The sequence below is a fragment of the Rhineura floridana genome, chromosome 4, assembly GCF_030035675.1.
Source record: "Rhineura floridana isolate rRhiFlo1 chromosome 4, rRhiFlo1.hap2, whole genome shotgun sequence".
NCBI lineage: Eukaryota > Metazoa > Chordata > Lepidosauria > Squamata > Rhineuridae > Rhineura > Rhineura floridana.
Window position 1 is genome coordinate 142,046,671 of NC_084483.1, and position 17,462 is coordinate 142,064,132.

The following is a 17,462-nucleotide window of genomic DNA, read 5'->3' on the forward strand; positions in this document are numbered from 1 at the left end:
CAGATCTTGCTGTAAATTGAGGAATAGCCTATGGCACCTGAGCTCATCATCCCAATCCGTGGCTTCGGGTACTTAAAAATAAAATAAAAATGTTCCCTCTTGTTTGTGCCAAACAGCCCACAGTGCTTGTTTGTTTTTCCTTCAAGCCTTCAGTACTGTTTGAAAAGCTGAGTGGCCTCTCTCTATGAAGTTTTGAATTGGTCCAGTTTTCCTTTGTTTCTATCTTGATGGCTGATGTTGGGTCCATTTATCCATAATTTGTCAAATGTACTAATCAAATTTGGGGAAATTGTATTAATTGCTCAAGTCTGTGATACCTAAAGTTAAAACTCAGTATAGGTAGCATGCGTTGGGCTAAAATGAATTGTGGAAGAAATAAAGTTGATTTCGGTTTATTTGCCCCTAACCTGACCCCCATCCCAGGGAGCTTTGCAGGAAGAACTTTGGTTCATAATGCAAGCTGGATTCATCTTTCATATGCTCATTAAGCTTTAACAAGATATGTGCCAAAGGATGAAAACCTTTGTCCCCGCAAGAATATGTTTTGCATTTGTTTTGTGCTATGTCTTTGTTTTAAAAATCCTCTTCCTGATTGTTTTGAGATCTCCAGCTTTTATCTCAAGGCTGTAGCAGTCTGCAAAAACTGATTTACAAAGGGGCAACATGCCCCCAGCAAATCCGCTCATCTCCCCCTGCTCTCCTTCTCCTCCTTCCCTGACCTTTATGCCACCATGGAATTTCTTTATGCTGTATTAGGTTCATCCTCCTGACCTGTAGCCGCTCCTTGAGGGTATATCATCTGAACCCCTTTCAATAAACGGGGTTCCCATTTTCTGGAAGGCATCTGGCTGGACAGGTTTGGGTCCCCTTTGTCAAAGGTTCTTTGTTGTCATTATTTCCTGGGTCTCTGGCAGTGGGTTCATGTGACTCAGCTCCACACTCTTCCTGGGGTGAACGTGAGGTGAGTAAGGTTAAATGGACAGCTCAGAATTTTAGTTTTGACCTAACACATGCATCTCCTCTTCCTTGTGTTCCAGCCTTGATATATCAGGGGTTTCATTCAAGGCGTGGACCTATGGACAAGTGTAGTATACTCACTGGAGAAGGGTCAGATATCATGTCAGATTGTAGTTATCTGAAGGCCTAGGGTGTTTCCTCTCTGTTGAGATATATATAACCTCTAACCAGGATAGAAAAAACACCTTCTGCAGGGAAAGATACTGGCACATCAGAAAGGGGAGGGTTAGTCTCTCCTCTATGCTGACAATACCACAACTGATTCATGATGAGGTAGAACAGTTATAATGATTTGTAGCTACCCTATACACGAATTTAGCCTTATAAGGGTTTGCCCATTCAGCTTTCCAAATTACACCAAAAGCCTGAGAAAAAGAAACTGTGATAGGTTTGCCAGAAAGGGAAACCTTTTATGCACCAACAGCTGTTGACTGAGAGGAAGTACCCTGAACTGGACCTTCAACCTCAGTCAGCTGTAAGCACCTCTCCACTTCTGCCAGTAAGGGCTGAAAAAACTTCAGAAGCAAACCACCTTGGCTGAGGCTGAACTACCACCACTTCTTTTTCAGAAAGTGCTCCTTCCCTGGTGCCTTACTCACCCCTCCATATTCTTTCCTTTATGGGCTTTCTGTTACAAGGACCTCCCACTCCCCTGCTACTATCAAGGAGAGAGTTCTTAACGTCTTGTAAAAACAGGGGCATACCCATGAGACAAACTTTAAGAAAAGCCCATTATCAACATCACATGCAGTGTTACTCTCCCCATTTGCAGAAGCTCCTGCCTCAGAGCACTGGGTACTGTCAGAGAAGGAGGCATTTAAGTTTCACCAGTCCCCATGAGGTCAGGCAAAGCCATAGAGGCTATGGCATGGCTCTCCTTGCATGTGAATACTGTTGGCGTGCCACTCAACCCCCAAGCAATTCTCAAGCCTGAGGATGCTGAAGGGGCTAGAGAACGTTGAAATTCAAAACCTCACCGATAAATGATGCAGGGAGGGGGGAGCAATCAAGTGATCTCGCAGGAATCTAGTATGCTCAAACGCTTCATTAATGAAGCAGTTGGGTAGCAGAATGATTCAATAGAAATGGAGCTCCCACTTGCGGACCCCACCAAGCTCCACACCTTTCAGGAACTGAAATCAAGCGATCTTGCAGGGATTTGGTGTGCTCAAACACTTGATGGTTTGGGGCAGGTGGTTGGGGCAGGTGACATGATGAAACAAAATGGCAGTCCCACTCAATGTTTATTGCAGGACCCGCCAAGCTCCATGCCCTTCAGGAACTGAGAGAATAGCTCCCTCCAGGGACCTCTGATGATGCCGCAATGCCTCTTGTGACAACGTAACACTCCTCTCCAGACCACAAGGGCAAAACAGGGGGAAGAGAATGAAAAAGACATAAGACACACATGCAAACACACACCTAGTCACATTTAACTATATTGCATTTTATGTGAAGCTGTCCATGAAGACAGTTTGGAAACTGAAACTGCTAGGTTTCTAACAGGATTGTTCAGTGTTTTTTTTCCTTTTTGACAAATCATTCAAAGAATTTCGTAGTCATTAAGCTGAGGTTAAGAGCAGGGGCAGCTAACATGGGACGCTCCAGATGTTGTTGGACTCAAACTTCCAGCTACCACAGCCAATGGTCAGGGATGGTTTGAGCAATATCTGGATTACACATGCCAATTTAGAGCACTAGAAACACTGTCCCTTATCTTATGCATGCACGTGCACATTAATGATTTTTCTACTTAACATAAAATATTACAGAAAGTAATATTTCTCTTGAACACACTCACTTGAAGTTCATCATCTGAAGCCCTTCTCCAGATGCCTCCTTTGAAAGAGGTTTGGAGGGTGGAGACAAAAGAAAAGGCATCTTCAGTTGTGGTCCCTTATCTATGGAATGCTCTCCCCAGTGAGACCCATCTTGTGCCGACTAACACCCTGTCAGCACCAGGTTAACATGTATCTCTTTCTTCCAGGCTTTTGAAGGATAATGATAATCATGTCTACAGTAGGACCCCACTCATACGGCAGGTTAGGTTCCAGACCCCTGCCAGAAAGTGAAAACTGCTGAAAAGTGGATCAGCTGTAGTGAGGGGGTCTAGAACCTAACCCGCTGATCGCACCAGAGGAGGAGAAGATCAGATCTTCCCCTCCTCAGGCGTGATCAGCTCAAGTGGGAGTCTGATCGCGCTAGAAGACAAGATCGGCTGTAGCGAGCTACAGCTGATCTTCCCCTCCTTGGGTGCGATCAGCTCGAGTGGGAGTGTGATCGCGCCAGAAGAGGAGAAGATCGGCTGTAGCAAGCTACAGCTGATCTTTCCCTCTTCCGGAGCGATCAGCTGGAGTGCGGGGAGCTCCAGCCCCCCCTCCAGCTGATCACCCCGCTGGTGCCTCGGGGCACCGAAAAGCGGGGCCCTATTGTACTACTGTTTGTACCTAGACTCTTATGCCTCCAAAGGGTTCCAATTCTGAGCAACAAGTCTGCCCCTTAAATAAATAAAAGAAAAACTACAATTTTCTTCATTAATAAATGAAACCCACATTGGTCTATAGAAAGGACTTGGGAAAATAATGAAATACAGAGAATGTATTAATCTGGCGACCAGTCCTGGCTCACAATGTTCAAGCCCTTGCTGGGTCACTACCAAGTGAACACTGCAATCATCTCTTCTTCAAGTTTGCTGCTATACGTAAACAAATGTAATTAAAAAGATGAATCTCAATTAAAAAACAGTTGGAACTCTCGAGTATCACTGAAAAAGATGAGCAAGCCAATAAAAACAGGCAGGCCCAGCATGATAACTATCTACAACCTGGAAATATTGATCATTATTTTCCATCTTACATCCTAGCTATTATTCAAGACAACTGTAGTCATGAGAGTTTTAAGAGTTCAATAACTGGAGTGATCAAACATTCTGACACAATACCAAATAAGAATATGTCGACAAAATATTTTTAAATGAGAAAAAGTCAGGCCAATGGCTCATCTATTCCACCATCCTGTTCTCACATTGGCCAACCAGTTGCTCATGGGAAGCCCACAAGTAGGACTTGAGTGCAAGACGATGGAGGCAAAGCATATTCATCACTAAGCCTTATCTTCTATAAATTTGTCAAATCCTCTTTTAAATCCATCCAAGTTGGTGGCCATCACTACCTATTATGGGAGCAAATTACATAGTTTAACTGTGTGCTGTGTGAAAGGTACTTTCTTTTGTCTGTCCTGAATCTTCCAATGTTCAGCTTCATTGGATTTCCCTGAGTTCTAGTGTTATGAGAGAGGGAGAAAAGCCATGTATAATTTTATGTACTTCTATTATATCACCTCTTACCTTGACTCTAAATTAAAAAGCCGCAAATGCTGAAAACTTTCCTCATAGGGAAGTTGCTCCATTCCCTTGATCATTTTGGTTGCCCTTTTCTGAACCTTTTCCAGCTCTACAATATCCTTTGAGGTGAGGAAACCAGAACTGTACACTGTACAGTAGGGCCTCGCTTTTTGGTGGCCCGTCTTTTGGTGTTCCACTAATACAGCGGCTAAAATTAGAGTAAGGCCCCACTTATACGGCGCTTGTTCCGCTTTTACAGTGTTTTTCAGGCATCGGGAGCCATTTTATTGAAGGAGTTCTGCTTTTCAGCAGGTTTCGCTTTTAGGCGGGGGTCTAGAACGTAACCCGCCATATGAGTGGGGCCCTACTGTATTCCAAATGCGGCCACACCATAGATTTGTATACCAGCATTATGATATTGGCAGTTTTCTTTTCAATACTTTTCCTAATGAACCCTAGCATGAAATTTGACTTTTTCATAGCTGCCACACACTGGGTTGACATCTTCATTGAGTTATCCACTATGACTCCAAGAACTCATTCCTGATCAGTCACTACCAGTTCAGACCTAATGAGTGCATATATGAAATGAAGATTTTTTTGCTCAATGTGCAGAACTTTATATTGAATTTCATTTGCCATTTTACCATCCACTTACTCAGTTTGGAAAGGTCATTTTGGAGCTCTTTGCAATCCCTTTATAATAACCAAGAACAATTTACTATCATCAGCAAATTTGGCCACCTTAATGCTCAGCCTTTACTCTAGATCATTTGTGAACAAATTCAAAAGCACAGGTCTCAATACCAATCCTTGGGGGATTCCACTTTCTACAACCCTCCATTCAGAGAACTGTGCATTTATTCCTACTCTCTGCTTCCTGCGAATTAACTAATTTCTGATCCACAAGAAGACCATTCTCTTATTCCATGACTGCTAAACTTACTCAGAAGTCTTTGGTGATGTACCTTGTCAAAAGCTTTTTGAAAGTCCAAGTACACTATGTCAACCAGATCATCTCTATCTATATGCTTGTTAATACACTCCTATAACTCTAACAGGACTTGCAGAAGCCACGCTGGTTCTGCTTCGGTAAGGCTCACTCTTCTATAAGATTGGTTCTTTTATCTTTAAGAAGGCTTTCTACCAATTCTCCTGGGACAGACGTTAAGCTAACTGTCCTGTAATTTCTGGAATTACCCACGGGTCCCTTTTTAAAGATTAGTTTTACATTGGCCACTTTCCGGTCCTCAGGTATGGAGGCAGATCTGAGGGACAAGTTACATATTTTTGTTAGAAGATCAGTTTCACATATGAATTCTTTGAGAACTCTCAGGTGGATGCAATCTGGACCTGGCGATTTGTCAGTTTTTATTTTATCTATTAAGCACAGAACTTGCTCAAGATTCTACAACAAAGGCTCTTGCCATATATGGAGCGAGAAATGCCAGACGTCCAAGCTGGATTTAGAAAAGGAAGCAGTACCAGAGATCATATCACAAACATACGTTGGATAATGGAACGGAGCAAGGAATTTCAGAAGGAAATCATCCTGTGTTTTATAGATTACAGCAAAGCCTTTGATTGTGTAGATCATGAAAAACTATGGAATGCTTTAAAAGAAATGGGGGTGCCACAGCATCTGATTGTCCTGATGCACAACCTATACTCTGCACAAGAGGCTACTTTAAGGACAGAATATGGAGAAACTGACTGGTTCCCCATTGGAAAGGGTGTGAGACAGGGGTGTATTTTATCACCCTATTTGTTTAATCTATATGCAGAACATATCATACAGAAAGTGGGATTGGACCAAGATGAAGGAGGTGTGAAAATTGGAGGGAGAAATATCAATAATTTAAGAGAAAGATCAACTCATTTGAAATGTGGTGTTGGAGGAGAGCTTTGTGCATACCATGGACTGCGAAAAAGACAAATAATTGGGTGTTAGAACAAATTAAACCAGAACTATCAGATGCTTCTGTCCTGGCAACCCTAATTAGTGTATAAACACATACAGAGTCAGAGCTTGGAAAAGTTACTTTTTTGAACTACAATTCCCATCAGCCCAATCCAGTGGCCATGCTGGCTGGGGATGATGGGAGTTGTAGTTTAAAAAAGTAACTTTTCCAAGCTCTGTACAGAGTGTGTCTCTTCAAGTGTCTTTGGCACTTTTGGTTTGGCCTGTGGTACTTTGGCCTCCCTGAATTGCTATCCTGTGCTCCTGCAAACACAATGACGGCACATTTCAAATTCGGAGGGAGTGCTAGGGGTGTCACAAAATGGCTACCATGTGAGCATGGCATAACACAACATGCCTGCCATGTGGTTGTAGCATAACAAAATTCGAAAGTAGTCACGGTGAAGCTTTTCCAATAATTGTATTATTATACTAGCAAAGGCTTGACCTGTTGAATGCCTGCTTGCGTCAGGCCCAGGATGAGACTCAGGAACCAGACCAGAGGTTGTAAGTAATTCGTGTTTTATTAGGGTAATGTCCAAGCAAAGACTGCGTCTTCTCATGAAGCAATACAGGGATACAGGTCCTGCGGCATTGGGAGAAAGTTGACAGAGCAAGGGGCTGCTTCCCGCCTGTTCTTTAAGAAGGGGCCAAACGGGCGCGCAACCTTTCGCTCCTCCTTAACTGCTCCTCAGGTACTGCCCGCCTTCCCCCCCTTCTCTCCTGTCTTTTCAGCTGTCTACGTGTACGCGGTGAGGGGGGAAGCATCGGCCCCTCCTCTTCTGAAGTTTCCGATTCCAGTATGGGGGATAGGGAAGGGGCTGATGGTAAACTGCCTCGCCGCTTTTCTGCTGTGGGCAGCCCTCCCTCTTGCTCTGAGCTTCGGAGAAGGGGAGGCGTGAGAATGTCCAGGGAGGATTCTGAAACTTCAAAGCTCTCAGGCTCCCCATTGCTAGGCGACCCTATCACTGGCATTTCCTCTGTTTCGTCTTCACTCCAAAGGGGGGAAGTTCCTCCCCCTCCCCTCTGCCATCCATAGGAATCCTCTTCTCCCAACTCCCCAGGACCCCAGCTCTGCCTCTCGACAGCTTGTCATACAGACACAAAATCCCTAAACCAAAGCCTAGGCCGCCATCTTGTACCCACTTATCTGGGAGTAAGCCCCATTAAACACAAAGAGACTTCCTTCTGAGTAGAAATGTGTGCCATTGTACTGTTAAGTCAGCTATGCAGTGAATTTTTAATGACTCCCTGGTCTTTAGCTCCTGCAGAACAGGAGACATGCCTAAGCCTCTTTGCAAAGTTTTCACATTTGCCTTTTGGATGGTGGTGGTGGGGATTCTTAACTTTCACCCATACTTAGTGTGTAGTAGTAGTTGCAGAAAATAATTTCTAGGCACTACCTTATCTCAGGTGAACCCAGCATAGGAAAGATGCATCCTGGCTGCTAAGCAAAAAAGAAGGGCAAACTATGGAGAGTCCAGGTAATAGGGGGGAAAAGACAGAAGCAGGAAAAGCTCACTTAAAAGTGAGGACAAATCAGCAGCTCTTTAGGACACCAGGGATTCCTATAGCTTGGTGTCCAAAAAATCACAGCTCTGACTTCACTCATTTACTAACAACACTGATAGGCAAGATCAACCAGCCTGGCTCATTTCACATAAATTCGTTAGAAGGGTACCTGACCATTTTTCTCAATAACTTTCTTTCCAGGAGGGCTAGAGACTTTTTTAAAAAACAGAAAGCTCATTGAAGGCCTTTGCAGGCATCATGGCACCTGAGAGCAACTGGTTGGTGACCCCTGCACTAAACCATAGTTTAGCATTACAAAAATAAGCCTTGGACTTTTGCACTCTCACCTCCCCCTCTTCCTATGGTGCAGACATGATATTAGAAGTAACTGTATCTACCTTTTAAGACTAAAAACATAGCATGGCTGAGTATAGTTCAAACTAACCAGAGTCCCCTATGTTTGGACACAAAAAGGGACTCCAGTTGGTTTAGAAGTGCAAGTTTCCGATCTCTTATGGTGATGGCAAAGAAGAAGAGAGCAGGCAAGCCTGAGGCTCATGATCACAGCACTATACCATGGTTTATGATTATGTGTGAAAATGCCCAGTGATTTTCTTCACTACATCTCTGTCACATTCAAAAAATATAATTTAATATTGTAACTATCCACTTGAAACAAAAATTATACTAGTCTCTAAATGACATAGTTATGTTAAACTCTCCAGAACAGCTCTTAACTACAGGCTGTATACCAAACATTTTGTTTATCTTACACCATTCTGAACCACAGATGACAAAGTTTGCTTGAAGCTGTAATTACTCTGTAAAGCTGGGAAGCCAATTAGACGGCCTAAAAACTGCCAGTTCCAAAAAAAAACATACATACACACAAAAAGCATATCATCTGTTCAGAAATTATTAGATGTTTAAAGTTTGAATTGTTAAATGTTTAACCATTTAACCTCCAGCTTAGTTCCCCCTCAGTCATCCATTAAGGACATTTAATAGTTCAAGCAAAATCATCTTATCAACATTTCTTGAAATGATTAAGAACAATCAATTTCAAGAACTAACATATATAATATATGATAATCTCCTAAGGCCAAAACTGCATATTACAATTGTCAGCGTCTGCCAAAAGACAACTTTATGGCTAATTACCTTCTGTAATTTCAAAGTCAACTTACCTTGGTCTTATCATGGAAATATCCATTTCCCTGACAGCACTAGCGAACAATGTTTGGTGGGAGCAGGGAAACACACAGTATGATGTGATGGACAGAGCAATGAAAGATGTGCTACACATTTCATATAATGTGTAGTTCTGGCCTAAGTGAAGGTTACTCAATACATATACATATCCTAGATCAATAATTTTAGCTATTCTACAGGAGGCATCTGTCCAGGATAAATCTTAGAAATTTTAATTTCAAATCACCCTACTTTTGTGATGTAATTTGTTTCAAACTGTTTTTAATGCTATATTTTAAATCATTGTATACTGCCCTGAGACCTTAGAAGGAGGGGGGTAAGAAATGTAATTATTATTAATAATAATAGTAGTCATTTTTGTTATTATTATCTTAATGAGCAATTCTACATAGCGACTTGAGTACCAGAAGTGATGTCTACAACTGCAGGGGAAGTGCAACTTATATGCTTGCCCAAAACAGAGCGGCTTTGGTTGCACCCATTTTCCAAGACTCCTCCCCCTATTATACCTGGGGCATTTTTATGTATCAAATCATTTATGCACAGCCTTCCAACCTCAAAAGGATACCCAGAGTGTTTACAACAATAAAACAACTCAATAAAACAAATGCATAGGCAGATAGCAATTAAAATCAATCGAAAGCCTGTCAGAAGAGCTTAACTACCCACTTAAAAACCATCTCTAGTTTAAGCTCTCAAGAGAGAGAGAGAGTTCCACAATATATGCACCAGCTTCCAAAGTTCCTACAGATCAAACAAATCCACAGACGGCTGCACAAAGTGGCAGGACAGAATTGTATGGTTCAACTGCTTTTGTAACTGAGGAAGTGCCAATCCGCACAGCTATACTGGTGTATGATCTTACAGTTCTTGAACAGCTAGAAAACATACTGTCTTAACATGCTAACACAAGATTTCCTAAACGGAAGTAATAAAAACAAATAATAATGGCAATAAAATTATGCTTGCTTGTTCCTCATCGGGTGGTCACTGAGAACTCTTATTTTCATTAACAAGCACGCATAGAAAATATACTGAAAAATACTTAGGTTGCTATATAGATTTTAGAATTATTTTAAGCTAATTTTTAGCATGGAATTACTGGCTCAAAGCCCCATAAAAGAGCAAACCAGGAGGGATACATCTTGAGATGCAGATTTGGGCAGTGATAGCTGGTCCCATTGGAACAGTGATCCAAGATGAAGATGATGATATCCCACCATTCCTCCCAAAGGAGCTCAGAGAGGCTATCCCTGATCTTGGTATGTAGAAAAATTCATGATTGTGCACATAGGCATATAAGAAGAGTTCAATTTTACATTTTATTTACCCAACTAAACAGCTGGCATTTTAAGTCAGAATGCACTTCATTCTTGCCTAAGTAACCACAGGAACCTAAAGTCACATAGGTCAAATAACAGTTTTGCTAATGAAAACATCTCTAATTGGTTGCTTTCTGCTGCTGCAGATCTGTCTGAAAAACAGATTTATCTGAGTGACTAATCCAGTGCTTTCACAATGGGAGCTTTCACACTGCACTTTATTCCATTATTCTGACGATTTATTTCCTATTAATTTGTGCATAAAATTTGAGCTTTCACACGACATAACGGGTAGCTCCGGAATTCTGGTGGAATGTAGTGGAAGTTTAGCGCTAAATTCTGCAATAAATGATACCTCAAAAATTCCGATAGCAAGGCCGGGGACATGGAAGATCGCGGGAGTTTTGCGCTAGCTGCCGCTGCTCACATGACAGCCCTCCCAGCATGCAGTGCGCTCCCTCCCTTACCAACAGCCCTCCCAGCATGCAGTGCATTCCCGCCCTTACCAACGGCCCTCGTCGTGCCTCCCAGCCGATCCCAGCTGCTCCTGAGAGAGCAGCCTGTGCTGTAGAGCCTCTGCTGCTGCGCTGCTGCGCCTCTCAGCTGATCGCGTTCGAGCCTCTTTTAACCCCCCCCCACGCACCAAAAGAACAGGCCTCAAACCAGCTCATCCGGTGTCGCGTGAGGCCGAATGGGGGGGGGGGGAAGAAAAACTGTGCTCTGTGTGAACGACTGTTGCGCAAAATGCTGGTATAACAGGTACTGCAGTGTGAAAGCATTTTTTTTAATATGGAACAAAGAGCTACCTTTTTAATCTGGAAAACTAGCGCTATTAGCCCCATGTGGGAAAGCACCCAATGTGTTATTTTACAATCTATTTATTCCCAATAGCTACTAAGTTTCTGTACCATTACTGCATCATTAGTCCCATTAGTGGGAGTTGTTATATCCATATTCTTGGTTCTGTGTGCATTGACTAACCATATGAGCGGTTGACCATATCAGCTGTTTAGGAGGAGTCTTAGTATGGAGGAACATGGGTGATGCCACCCCAATTTCAGTGATCATGGGTAGAGGGAAATATAGCCATGGGGATGTGGTAAAATTACCGTAGAAGACGAGGGCAAGGCTATCTGCACCTTGTTCCTTGCTGCCACTCCTCTCATGGATGGGTTCCACGTTGCTCATCTGCTGTGCCCACTGCCCTGTGTGTGTTGTTGTTTAGCGCCAGATCGGTACACAATAAGACCACTCTCATACATGATTTGATTGTGGATCAAGGTGCCAATTTGGTGTGCATTACTGAGACCTGGGTGGGTGAGCTGGGAGGAGTTGATCTGACCCAGCTTTGCCCACCTGGATACAACACCAGCACAGGATACAGGGACTGGGGGGGGGAGGAGTTGCTGAGGTCTACAGAACTTCCATCTCTGTCACCAGGAAACCACTCTGTCTTGGAGCTGGCTGTGAGGGCCTGCACCTGCTGTCGGGCTGAGGAGATAGTAAACTAGGGTTGCTGCTGGTGTACCATCCACCCTGCTGCCCAGGCTGTTTCGGCTGTGGTGTTGGAGGAGCCCAGAACGATAGTGCTGGGTGATTTCAATGTCCATGCTGAGGCTGCTTCTAGTGTTCCGGCTCGGGACTTCATGGCCTCCATGACGACCATGGGGTTGTCTCAAGTTGTCACTGGCCCGACACATAGGGCAGGACACACCCTCAACTTGGTTTTCGCTCCAGATGGAGGAAGGGGTGGTCTGGAGATGGGGGGGTACATGTCACCCCATTGTCATGGTCAGATCACTTCCTGGTGAAGTTTAGACTTATGGCTCTGATCCTTCCCTGCAGAGGTGGTGGACAGATTAAGATGGTCCACCCCCGGAGCCTAATGGAATCCACAGGATTCCTGAATGCCCTGGGGGAGTTCCCAGTAGAAAGAGCAGGTGACCCTGTTGAAGCCCTTGTCACACTGTGGAACAGTGAGGCGCATCGAGCTCTTGACACGGTTGCCCCCAAGCCCCCTCTCCGGCATTGTGGAGCCCGGTCTGCACTTTGGTACACCAGTGAGCTCAGGGCAATAAAACAGGCTGGACGACGGCTAGAGCACAAGTGGCGAAAGTCGTGCTGTGAGGCTGATAGCACACGAGTAAAACATAATAATGATGCCTACTGTGTGGTGGTGAGGGCGGTGAAGAAGGCCCACTTCTCTGCCTCCATTGCATCGTCAAGTAGCCATCCAGTTGAGCTTTTCCGTATTGTCAGGGGTCTGTTGACATCAACTCCAAGAAATGCAGTTTTAGACCCTTTGGAGGCCCACTGTGAATTGTTTGCAAGGCACTTTGAGGGGAAAGTTGCTTGCCTCCGTAGCAGTCTTGATGCCCCATCTACATATACTGTAGCCCCCAATGAGGTGTCCAGTGCAACGTCTGCTGCAACTTCTTGGGAACGGTTTCAGTTGATGTGGCCTGATAACGTGGACAAGGTGCTTGCGATGATGCAGCCATCAACGTGTCCTCTCGACCCTTCTAGGCTTATTAAAGCTTGCCGAGGGGGTTTGACCGAGTGGATCCAGAGTGTGGTCAACGCATCATTGCGGGAGGGAGTGGTTCCAGGCACCTTGAAGGAGGCGGTGATCCAACCACTCCTGAAAAAGCCCACCCTGGACCCATTGGTTTATGACAACTACCGACCGGTTACAAATACCCCCTTTTTAGGGAAGATGATTGAGAGGGTTGTGTTGCAGCAATTGCAAGTACTCTTGAATGAAACAGATTATCTTGACCCATCCCACTCTGGTTTCAGGCCTGGTTATGGAACTGAATCAGCCTTGGTTGCCCTGATGGATGACCTTTATCGGGAGAAGGACAAGGGGAGTGCGACCCTGTTATTCTTACTTGATCTCTCAGCAGCTTTTGATACCATTGACCATGATATCCTTCTGGACCAACTTGGTGAGATGGGTATTGGAGGAACTGTTTTACAGTGGTTCCGATCCTATCTTCAAGGTCGCTCTCAGAGAATAGCATTGGGTGACTGTCTTTCGGCCCCCTGGCAGTTGTGCTGTGGGGTGCCACAGTGAACCATCTTGTCCCCCATGCTTGTTAACATCTATATGAAGCCTTTGGGAGCAGTCATCAGGAGATTTGAGGCAAGGTGTCAGCAGCATGCTGACGACACCCAGCTCTATTTCTCCGTAACATCTGAATCAGGAGAGGCTGTGCAAGGCCTGGACCGGTGCTTGGACTCAGTGGTTGGCTAGATGAGGGCCAATAAACTGAGTCTGAATCCTAGCAAGACGGAGGCGCTGTGGGTTGGTGGTTCCTGAGTTTGGATAATTGGTCAGTTGCCTGCTTTGGATGGGGTTGTACTCCCTCTGAAAGAGCAGGTCCGTAGTCTGGGGGTGCTCCTGGATCCATCTTTGTCGCTAGAGGCCCAGGTGACCTCTGTGGCTAGGAGTGCCTTTTACCAGCTTCAGCTGATAAGACAGCTGCGGACGTTTCTGGACCAGGATAGCCTGACCACTGTTGTCCATACACTGGTAACCTCTAGGCTGGATTACTGTAAAGCGCTCTATGTGGGGCTGCCCTTGAGGTTGGTCCAGAAGCTGCAGCTAGTGCAAAATGCAGTGGCAAGACTGCTGACTGGAGCAGGGTATCGCCAACATGTCACCCCGCTGCTGAAAGAACTGCACTGGCTGCCCATTTGCTACTGGGCCAAGTTTAAGGTTCTAGTTTTGGTGTACAAAGCCCTATATAGCTTGGGACCAGGATACCTGAAAGACCGTCTTACCCCTTATATACCCAGTCAATCACTGCACTCTGCAGGTGAGGGCCTCCTGCAGATACCATCTTATCAGGAGGTTCGTTCTGTATAATATAGGAAATTGCTTGAAGCAATAATGAAATATTTCCCTTTTAATGCAATGTGTTTTTTTATGTATTGTTATGTTAAATTTGCTTATTTTCTTCATTCCTGTCTGCTGCTAGCGATGAAGCAGAACTGTTTGAGTTCTGACATCATCTTCAAGAAAAAGGGGCGTGTCATGAACTTGTATATTTCTATGAATTGTGAAATTGATTTTTAACATCATGGCTCGGTGCCAAGAACTCTGGGAGTTACATCTTGTCAGAAGACAGGCCTCTGGAAAGGCAAAAATTTTAAGTTTTGTTTTCCAGCTGAAGTCAGTTAGAGAAGCCTGAATAGAAACACCTGGTTATCTGTGCTAATCGTGAGAGCCTGGTACACAAGGCCATGCAGGCCTGTGAAGGTTAAGAACACAGTTGGGAAGGGGGCCTGCAAGGCGCGAAAAAGTGAAGAAGCATCGAGAAAGGATTACATCAGTAAGCCCCTGATTGGTTAATTAATCCTGGACCGTTGGGTTTCTTTTTCCTTACGTATAGGGTTTGAGACCCATAGCCTTTGTTCCCTCTGGAAAGTTTCCTTGGATGATGCCTATGGTTGTCCATCTTGCTGGTGGCTACCTAAGTAGGGTTCCATTGCTTTGTACCTGATGCTATTCTCTCAAAGGAGAGATGAGATTACAACCAACTACCTCCTAAGTAAGTACACAGGCTAGCTAGGTTGTTATTTTCTTGTTGTGTGTATGAATTCTCTTATGTATACCTAAACCCCTGATTGGGTGTGTGGTTTTGAGGAATTGTTTTGCTGCTATATTTTAATGTGCACTCCGTGGCGCAGAGTGGTAAGCAGCGGTAACGCAGCCAAAGCTCTGCTCACGGCCAGAGTTCGATTCCAACGGAAGGAGGAAGTCGAATCTCCGGTAAAAGGGGTTGAGGTCCACTTAGCCTTCCATCCATCTGTGGTCGGTAAAATGAGTACCCGGCATATGCTGGGGGGTAAAGAAAGGCCAGGGAAGGAACTGGCAATCCCACCCCATATATACGGTCTGCCTAGTAAACATCGCAAGATGTCACCCTAAGAGTCGGAAATGACTCGCACTACAAGTGCGGGGACACCTTTACCTTTTTATTTAACCTGGTGCGTTCATTGAGGATAAGGGTGGTTCTGAATTCAGCACTTTGACCATTCGACTACGCAACTACCAAAGGAAAAGGGAGTTAAGCCTAATTCTATTTGTGGGGTTTTACCAGAGGTTTCTTGACAAGGAGTGTAAGTTTGGCTCTTGTCTTATAGAACCTTGGTTTACCTATTTTCTGGGCACAGAGTTCCCCTAGCTCTGAGTTGAACCAGTAAAGGGGTGGTGGCAGCCTATCTTCTACCTTGCAGGGTTAGTGTTAGTTTACACAGCCTTGGCAAGGGGAATTTGGTGTTTGGGTTCCAGAACAATTGCCCTAAGGGTGGGAATTGGGTCTGAAGCATGGTCTCTGTGCCCTGTGGGGGTGCAAGGCCCATGACATGGTTGAAATAATTATGAAATATTTCCCTTTTAATGCAATGTGTTTTTTTGTATAGTTATGTTAAATTTGATTACTTTCTTCATTCCTGTTTGCTGCTAGTGATGAAGCAGAACTGTTCAAGTTCTGACATCATCTTCAAGAAAAAGGGGCGTGTCATGAACCTGTATATTTCTTTGAATTGTTAAATTGATTTTTAATATCATGGCTCAGTGCAAAGAACTCTGGGAGTGGTGAGAGACTCTGCTGCCATCAGGGGAGATTGCTTCCACCTGCCTTGCCCCACCCTTCAGCCTTCAAAAGGGAGCTGCTTCAGGAGAAAGATTATGGGGGAAGAGAGACTCTGTTGCCATCAGGGGAGGCTGCTTCCACCTGCCTTGCCCCACCTTTCAGCCTTCAAAAGGGAGTTGCCTCAGGAGAAGAACTATGGGGGGAGAGAGACTCTGTTGCCATCAGGGGAGGTTGTTTCCACCTGCCTTGCCCCACCCTCCAGCCTTCAAAAGGGAGCTGCCTCAGAAGGACTATGAGGGGAGAGAGAATCTGTTGCTATCAGGGGAGGCTGCTTCTATCTGCCTTGCCCCACCCTCCAGCCTTCAAACACAGCTTCTTTAGGAGGACTTTCTGATCTTTGGGTTGGGCTGTGTGGGTTGGGGGATAGCTTCTACCTTATTGTTTAGTTTACTTGTTTTTTGATGTTTATATATTTCGATGTTTATATGCCTTTATTTTGTATGTCGCTCAGAGTGGCTGAGTTTCCTGCCAGATGGGCGACTAATAAATCGAATAAAATAAATAAATAAATAAATGGACCTTTAGTGTGGCGGCACCTACCCTGTGGAATTCCCTCCCCTTAAATATTAGGCAGGCGCCATCTCTGCTATCTTTTCGGCGCCTTTTGAAGACTTTCCTCTTCCAACAAGCCTTTTAAGTTGAGACCTATCCCAGTCTGCATCTGTGTCAGAATTCCTTTTAATATGTCTTTTAATATCTTTAACCCTTTTTTAAAGATGTTTTTAAAGTGTTTTTTAATGTTTTTAACGTTGTTTTGTTCTAATGTATTTTAAGGTCTTTTTATGATGTTTTAGAGTGTTTTTAGTGTTTCTGTTTGCCGCCCTGGGCTCCTGCTGGAAGGAAGGGCGGGTATAAACAAACAAACAAACAAACATTGCTTTTATTGCCAGAATATTCTGTGTGGATTCTTTAAAGAAAAGTGGGTTGGTATGGCGTTTTTTATTTTACCACTGTGCAGGTAATCAAGTTAAATAAAATTGTGGAGGTAATCAAGTTAAATAAAATTTAAAATTTAATCAAATTAAATAAAATCAGAGATGGAGACTTCCACAAAACACAACCTCTTTGTACTGGGGAGAGAGTGCACCTCAAATAAGCTTATGACCATGCCAAATCATATTACTAGAAGAGTGTTTCCTGCATGATGACATAAATTTGCATTCATCCCAATGCTTCATGTACAAGACACTATCAAGCATGACACCACTAAGCCAATAATAGCCAATGTAAGTAGAAATTAGGGAGGAATTAGAGATACACAGCCCACAATAAACTTTGGGCTATCCTGAATCATAAACCCACAGCTCCTGGAGCGCATCCTCTGTGATATGGGATGCAACTGATTCTATTGCAATAGTTTGTTTGGGTGAAAGAAATGGTCGAGCATGATGCCCCATTCCAGTTCCTTGTTTATTTCTACAAACATTGGGTGA

At 44.1% G+C, this 17,462-nt stretch overlaps 1 protein-coding gene across 10 annotated transcripts in view; it reads right to left on the reverse strand.

Annotated features, from left to right (window-relative positions):
• AKT3 (AKT serine/threonine kinase 3) overlaps positions 1–17,462 on the reverse strand; it is a 289,204-nt gene that overhangs the window by 106,261 nt on the left and 165,481 nt on the right. The window lies entirely within an intron of this gene.